Genomic DNA, 7,121 nt, shown 5'->3' with positions numbered 1-7,121 from the left:
TTTCTTTATTTTCATGATTAGTTACATTGTAGATTGTCACTGAAGGCATCACAACTATGAATGAACACAAAAAAAAGTGAAATTAACTGAAAAAATATTTTATTTTCTAGTTTCTTCAAAATAGCCACCCTTTGCTCTGATTACTGCTTTGCACTCTTGGCATTCTCTCGATGAGCTTCAAGAGGTAGTCACTTGAAATGTTTTTTTCGCTTCACAGGTGTCATAGTTTTGATGCCTTCAGTGACAATCTACAATGTGAATAGTCATGAAAATAAAGAAAACGCATTGAAATGAGAAGGTGCGTCCTAACTTTTGGCCTGTACTGTATATCCTAGATTTGCACAAACAATTAAAGTAAGTTGAATGTATAGGTTGCATACCTACCTGGTCCCTACACACCGGGGCTCTTGTAAAAAGAGCTCAGCAGCGCATGCACTTTTTGCGTGGGATGATAAGAGCACAGCTCCCTCCCCCCATTCTACAGAGGCACTATAGAGAGCCTGCTGACCAACAGCATCTCTGTCTGGACTAGAGCCTGCAATGCCTCAGACTGGAAGTCTCTGCAGAGAGTGGTGAGGACGGCGGAAAAGATCATCAGGACTCCTCTTCCTCCTATCCAGGAGATCGCAAAAAGCCGCTGCCTGACCAGGGCTCAGAAAATCTGCAAAGACTCCTCCCATCCCCACCAAGGACTGTTTTCACTGCTGGACTCCAGGACAGTGGTTCTTAACCTTGTTGGAGGTACCGAACCCCACCGGTTTCATATGCGCATTCACCGAACCCTTCTTTAGTGAAAAATAAAATGTTTTTTTTTTCAAATTCAAGACAAAGTTATATGTTTTTGGTAACACTTTAGTATGGGGAACATACTCTAAGCAACAAAGACTTAATTTAGAGTTATTTGGTTAGGGTTAGGGTTAGGGTTAGAGCAGTGGTTCTTAACCTGGGTTCGATCGAACCCTAGGGGTTCGGTGAGTTGACCTCAGGGGTTCGGCAGAGCCTCCGCCGCTGAGGTCAAGACAAACCCGACTCATCGTGTAAATAAAAACTTCTCCCTATCGGCGTATTATGGATACCCCCAAACAATTTTCCCTCTAATTTTCCATCTGATTTGCAGGTGTGTAAATTGTTGTGAGTTCATGCACTGTGTTAAAATAACACGGTTCAACGTCTTATTGACTGCCTGCACGACATCAAAGTCTGGCTTTCAGCTAACTTCCTGAGCCTAAATGAAGATAAAACAGAAGTTATGTTGTTCGGTCCAAGTCGCTCTCCCTCCCCCAACGTTAACCTCGGCACTCTGACCCCGTATCTCAGCGACTCTGTCACAAACCTGGGGGTAAAGTTTGACTCAGATTTTAAATTCGAAAAACAAATCAGCAGCGTCGTTCAAAAAAGCTGTTATCAATTACGCCAAATAGCGAAAGTGAAACCGCTTCTATCAAGACATGATCTTGAGAAATTAATCCACGCTTTTATCTCGACTCGTCTTGATTATTGTAATGCCCTGTATGTTGGCATTAGCCAGGCCTCCCTCGCCCGCCTGCAGCTCGTGCAGAACTCTGCTGCTCGTCTGCTAACACAGACCCGCAGACGTGAGCACATCACCCCTATTTTAGCGTCCCTTCACTGGCTCCCTGTGCGTTACCGAATACATTTTAAACTCCTTTTATTTGTTTTTAAATGTCTAAACAACCTCGCGCCAACCTATCTCTCCGACCTCCTTCAGCCTTACTGCCCCACCCGATCCTTAAGATCAGCCGATCAGCTGCTGTTGACGGTCCCTGACACAAGGCTGAAGCTTAGAGGTGACAGAGCTTTCGCCGTTGCTGCTCCCAAGCTCTGGAACGACCTACCCCTGAGTGTTAGACAAGCCTCCTCTCTTCCTGTTTTTAAATCTCTCTTAAAAACATACTTTTATTCCATGGCTTTTAACACTGAGTGATATCCATCCTGTAATGGCGCCCCATAATACACCTGCTGTGATCCTGTTTTTATGTTTTTATTAATTCTATTTTAATTATTTATTTTTTATCGTGTTCTGTTTGTGTTGTGTTGTGTTTGCTCGGTACTCGTTTTATCTTTTAACCTGCTCATTGTATAGCACTTTGGCTACCCCAGTGGTAAATTTTAAATGTGCTCTATAAATAAAGTTGATTTGATTTGATTTGATTTGTGTTGTTCTTTGAACAAGGTGATGTTCATGCACGGTTCATTTTGTGCACCAGTAAAAAAACATAACTGTGTCTTGAATTTGAAAAAAAAACCATTTTATTTTTCACTAAAGAAGGGTTCGGTGAAGGCGCATATGAAACTGGTGGGGTTCGGTACCTCCAACAAGGTTAAGAACCACTGGGTTAGAGGGTTAGGGTTATAATAAGGCTATGCCGTTTAAAGCACTAATAAGTACTTAATAATGACTAGTTGAGAGCCAATATGTTACTAATTTGCATGTTAATAAACAACTAATTAATGGTGAATATGTTCCCCATACTAAAGTGTTACCATGTTTTTTTACTGGTGCACACATCACCTTGTTCAAAGAACAAAACCAACACAGTGCATAAACTCACAACACATTACACACTTGCAAATCAGTGTGACTTCTGCTGTTGCCGTATCCGTAATACGCCCGATAGGGAGAAGTTTTTATTTACACGATGAGTTGGGTGTGTCTTGACCTCTGCCGAACCCCTGAGCCCGACTCACCGAACCCCTGGGGTTCGATCAAACCCAGGTTAGGAACCACTGCTCGAGAAAGAGGTTCCGCAGCCTGTGAAGCAGAACCTCTAGGTTCTGTAACAGCTTCTTCCCTCAAGCCGTAAGACTCTTGAACGCATCATAATTATCCCCTCAACTCCCCCCAAAATGGATTAACTCGCTGGAATAAAAAAGACAATATAACATACATCCATAAATGTGGACGCATATGGAAAAGTGCAATATATTTATCTGTACATTAACCTATTTATTTATTTATATCTGCACCTCATTGCTTTTTTATCCTGCACTACAAAATTTCGTTCTTATCTGTACTGTAAAGTTCAAATTTGAATGACAATAAAAAGGAAGTCTAAGTCTAATATATTGACAAATCTAGACTTGCAGTCAGCCTTCCCGGTAAGGTCTATTCAGGTGTACTGGAGAGGAGGCTACGCCGGATAGTCGAACCTCGGATTCAGGAGGAACAGTGTGGTTTTCGTCCTGGTCGTGGAACTGTGGACCAGCTCTATACTCTCGGCAGGGTCCTTGAGGGTGCATGGGAGTTTGCCCAACTAGTCTACATGTGCTTTGTGGACTTGGAGAAGGCATTCGACCGTGTACCCCGGGAAGTCCTGTGGGGAGTGCTCAGAGAGTATGGGGTAACGAACTGTCTTATTGTGGCGGTTCGCTCCCTGTATAATCGGTGTCAGAGCTTGGTCCGCATTGCCGGCAGTAAGTCGGACACGTTTCCAGTGAGGGTTGGACTCCGCCAGGGCTGCCCTTTGTCACCGATTCTGTTCATAACCTTTATGGACAGAATTTCTAGGCGCAGTCAGGGCGTTGAGGGTATCTGGTTTGGTGGCTGCAGGATTAGGTCTCTGCTTTTTGCAGATGATGTGGTCCTGATGGCTTCATCTGGCCAAGATCTTCAGCTCTCACTGGATCGGTTCGCAGCCGAGTGTGAAGCGACTGGGACGAGAATCAGCACCTCCAAATCCGAGTCCATGGTTCTCGCCCGGAAAAGGGTGGAGTGCCATCTCCGGGTTGGGGAGGAGATCTTGCCCCAAGTGGAGGAGTTCAAGTACCTCGGAGTCTTGTTCACGAGTGAGGGAAGAGTGGATCGTGAGATCGACAGGCGGATCGGTGCGGCATCTTCAGTAATGCGGACGCTGTATCGATCCGTTGTGGTGAAGAAGGAGCTGAGCCAGAAGGCAAAGCTCTCGATTTACCGGTCGATCTACGTTCCCATCCTCACCTATGGTCATGAGCTTTGGGTCATGACCGAAAGGACAAGATCACGGGTACAAGCGGCCGAAATGAGTTTCCTCCGCCGGGTGGCGGGGCTCTCCCTTAGAGATAGGGTGAGAAGCTCTGCCATCCGGGGGGAGCTCAAAGTAAAGCCGCTGCTCCTCCATATCGAGAGGAGCCAGATGAGGTGGTTCGGGCATCTGGTCAGGATGCCACCCGAACGCCTCCCTCGGGAGGTGTTTCGGGCACGTCCGACCGGTAGGAGGCCACGGGGAAGACCCAGGACACGTTGGGAAGACTATGTCTCCCGGCTGGCCTGGGAACGCCTCGGGATCCACCGGGAGGAGCTGGACGAAGTGGCTGGGGAGAGGGAAGTCTGGGCTTCCCTGCTTAGGCTGCTGCCCCCGCGACCCGACCTCGGATAAGCGGAAGAAGATGGATGGATGGATGGACTTGCAGTCAGGCCAAAAATACATGTTTTGGATTGGATATGCACACAAAAGGGACACTTGATTACAGTAATGTGATGTTTGGTTTCTAAAATGTCCCCCCATTAAGCGGAGTTTGGATTGAAATAGGTTTGTATGAGTTATTACAAAAACAACAGTCCATAGACTCATGCTTCAATTACTTGAAATCATGGAAATTACATGCTTGATGTATTCCTGGTCTTTGTATAAAAAAAAAAAAAAAAGCCCTCCTGCTCAGGCTTTTAGTCCTGTCAAGCGTCAATATAAATCAATTAGGAATCAAATGTACATTGTGCTTCATGTCTGGTGACCTTTTCATCCGCCTGTGCGTTTCTATAAATGTACAATATGAGTGACAGTGTGCGAGCTGATGAATCACGGTGCCGGATGGTGGGCGCACACAAATACTGAGACATTTTATTGTCCGGCGAGTGACATCTGAAATCTGATCATTAGTCATAGCTCGCGGAAATGTCAAACATGTTGTCCTTGCTGTTCAAGTTGCGCCGTGTCTTCGCGCAAACTTGCTTTTAACCGGGTGGCGAAAGGCGAGCGCCCGGCGTGCATTGCTCGACGTGTGTCGGAGCAACTGCCAGTCAGGAGGAGTCGATGTAATCATCTCACACACCTGATGCATGAATGCATGCAAATGAACACGCTTATTTGTGCGCGCGCGTACACACTTCACGACATCCTTGAAGGCCTCCCGGTGGGCTGCCGGTGGCCTTTCCTCGCAAAAGGCTTGGCAGCAGGCTTCAGGATACACCTCCATGCACCGCTGAGCTTCCACAACAACAACAACAACAACAACACATTCATGCTCCTGATTTAAATAAGAAAAAACGAGCACCAGTAGGATTATTTGTATGGATGTTCCGATCAGGACTAATTTCACAACCGATACCGATCTCGTGTATTAACTATACATTTCTCAATGTATTTAAAGGCCTACTGAAACCCACTACTACCGACCACGCAGTCTGATAGTTTACAGGTAAAAGCCAGTAAATTAGAATATTTTGAAAAACTTGATTTATTTCAGTAATTGCATTGAAAAGGTGTAACTTGTACATTATATTTATTCATTGCACACAGACTGATGCATTCAAATGTTTATTTCATTTAATTTTGATGATTTGAAGTGGCAACAAATGAAAATCCAAAATTCCGTGTGTCACAAAATTAGAATATTACTTAAGGCTAATACAAAAAAGGGATTTTTAGAAATGTTGGCCAACTGAAAAGTATGAAAATGAAAAATATGAGCATGTACAATACTCAATACTTGGTTGGAGCTCCTTTTGCCTCAATTACTGCGTTAATGCGGCGTGGCATGGAGTCGATGAGTTTCTGGCACTGCTCAGGTGTTATGAGAGCCCAGGTTGCTCTGATAGTGGCCTTCAACTCTTCTGCGTTTTTGGGTCTGGCGTTCTGCATCTTCCTTTTCACAATACCCCACAGATTTTCTATGGGGCTAAGGTCAGGGGAGTTGGCGGGCCAATTTAGAACAGAAATACCATGGTCCGTAAACCAGGCACGGGTAGATTTTGCGCTGTGTGCAGGCGCCAAGTCCTGTTGGAACTTGAAATCTCCATCTCCATAGAGCAGGTCAGCAGCAGGAAGCATGAAGTGCTCTAAAACTTGCTGGTAGACGGCTGCGTTGACCCTGGATCTCAGGAAACAGAGTGGACCGACACCAGCAGATGACATGGCACCCCAAACCATCACCCAACCATGCAAATTTTGCATTTCCTTTGGAAATCGAGGTCCCAGAGTCTGGAGGAAGACAGGAGAGGCACAGGATCCACGTTGCCTGAAGTCTAGTGTAAAGTTTCCACCATCAGTGATGGTTTGGGGTGCCATGTCATCTGCTGGTGTCGGTCCACTCTGTTTCCTGAGATCCAGGGTCAACGCAGCCGTCTACCAGCAAGTTTTAGAGCACTTCATGCTTCCTGCTGCTGACCTGCTCTATGGAGATGGAGATTTCAAGTTCCAACAGGACTTGGCGCCTGCACACAGCGCAAAATCTACCCGTGCCTGGTTTACGGACCATGGTATTTCTGTTCTAAATTGGCCCGCCAACTCCCCTGACCTTAGCCCCATAGAAAATCTGTGGGGTATTGTGAAAAGGAAGATGCAGAATGCCAGACCCAAAAACGCAGAAGAGTTGAAGGCCACTATCAGAGCAACCTGGGCTCTCATAACACCTGAGCAGTGCCAGAAACTCATCGACTCCATGCCACGCCGCATTAACGCAGTAATTGAGGCAAAAGGAGCTCCAACCAAGTATTGAGTATTGTACATGCTCATATTTTTCATTTTCATACTTTTCAGTTGGCCAACATTTCTAAAAATCCCTTTTTTGTATTAGCCTTAAGTAATATTCTAATTTTGTGACACACGGAATTTTGGATTTTCATTTGTTGCCACTTCAAATCATCAAAATTAAATGAAATAAACATTTGAATGCATCAGTCTGTGTGCAATGAATAAATATAATGTACAAGTTACACCTTTTGAATGCAATTACTGAAATAAATCAAGTTTTTCAAAATATTCTAATTTACTGGCTTTTACCTGTATATATCAATGATGAAATCTTAACATTGCAACACATGCCAATACGGCCGGGTTAGCTTACTAAAGTGCAATTTTAAATTTTGCGCGAAATATCCTGCTGAAAACGTCTCGGTATGATGA

This window comes from Nerophis lumbriciformis, linkage group LG11, assembly GCF_033978685.3.
Source record: "Nerophis lumbriciformis linkage group LG11, RoL_Nlum_v2.1, whole genome shotgun sequence".
Lineage (NCBI taxonomy): Eukaryota > Metazoa > Chordata > Actinopteri > Syngnathiformes > Syngnathidae > Nerophis > Nerophis lumbriciformis.
Note: the sequence above shows the minus strand (reverse complement) of the source record.